Consider the following 1,383-nt stretch of genomic DNA (forward strand, 5'->3'; position numbering starts at 1 on the left):
TATCACTTAAAAGTGGCTTCATGGGAGTTGAACCCGTGTTAAAGAAGTTAGACATTTTTTAAAGAAGCTTCATCTATTAGAAAAATGTGAGAAACGAGTACCAGCTATCAGTGGCCTTGCTGTCCCCCCTTCTCTCCTGACGTGCCGACCCTGCCCCGCTCTCTCAGCCTCCGGCCCGCTGTCCCCTTGAGACCGAGCACCATGCCTTTGACTAAGCTCCAGAGTTCTGATGGACAGGTATTTGAAGTTGATGGTGAAATCTGTGACTATCAAACAATCTGTGACTATCCAGACCTTGTTAGAAGATTCGGGAATGGGTGATGAAGGTGGTGATGACCCAGTTCCTCTACCAAACGTTAATGCGGCAATATTAAAAAATGCCATCAGTGGTGCACCCGCCACAAGGATGACCCTCCTCCTGAGGACAATGATAACGAAGAAAAGTGAACAGATGATGTCCCTGCTTGGGACCAGGATTCCTCAAAGCTGCCCAAGGAACGCTTTTTGAACTTATTCTGGCTGCAAACTATTTAAACATCAAAGGTTTGCTTGACGTTACATGCAAGACTGTTGCCAATATGGTCAAGGGGAAAACTCCTGAAGAGATTCGCAAGACCTTCAACATCAAAAATGACTTTACTGGAGAAGAGGAAGCCCAGGTGCACAGAGAGAACCGGTGGTGTGAAGAGAAGTGAAAAGTTGTGCATGACGCTGTAACACTGTGAGGATTGTTCCAAATACTAGCTGCACTGCTCTGTTTATAATTGTTAATATTAGACAAACAGTAGACAAATGCAGCAGCAAATCAATTGTATTAGCAGAATATTGTCCTCATTGTGTGTGTAGTTGGGTACAGATTCCAAAGCTACGGCTGAGTTTCTTCCAGTATGATCAAAAGTATCTTTTTTCTTTGCTCTGAATAAAACTGAATTGTGGGTTCTCTATAGAAAAAAGAAAAAAAAGAAACTAGTACCTTCTCCAGCAGTGGAATAGATTTCGCTTAGAAGAAAAAAATTTACATTTGTAAGGGTTTACTCTGTGACTGCTATCATATTGTGCAGGTAAACAATTTCTCTTCTTTGCACAGCAATCCAAAGTGCTGATGGCGCTACTTTCACTTACTAGGAACACATCTGAAGGCCAGAGAAGCCCCATGGCTTTAGGGGACGGAGTAAGCTTGCATATTTAGCCCTGCTTGGCATCAAAGCTCCTATTCCAAGAGGTTCCTGCTCCATGAGACTCTCTTAACCTCCTCACTTCAATGCAATGCCTCCGCTGAATGAGGAGCACCAAGTAAAACCGACAAAAAAACTGTTTTTATTTCCCATTTTCAAACTCAATATAAACTTCACGCCATTCTGCATGACCTCTTATTCCCTTAGT

At 42.9% G+C, this 1,383-nt stretch overlaps 1 pseudogene; it reads left to right on the forward strand.

Moving 5' to 3' along the window:
• The first annotated feature begins 201 nt into the window (after positions 1–201).
• Positions 202–717, forward strand: LOC107533397 (S-phase kinase-associated protein 1 pseudogene; annotated as a pseudogene).
• Positions 718–1,383: the final 666 nt, after the last annotated feature.

The sequence above is a fragment of the Miniopterus natalensis genome, chromosome 1 (assembly GCF_054644295.1).
Source record: "Miniopterus natalensis isolate mMinNat1 chromosome 1, mMinNat1.hap1, whole genome shotgun sequence".
Classification (NCBI taxonomy): Eukaryota; Metazoa; Chordata; class Mammalia; order Chiroptera; family Miniopteridae; genus Miniopterus; species Miniopterus natalensis.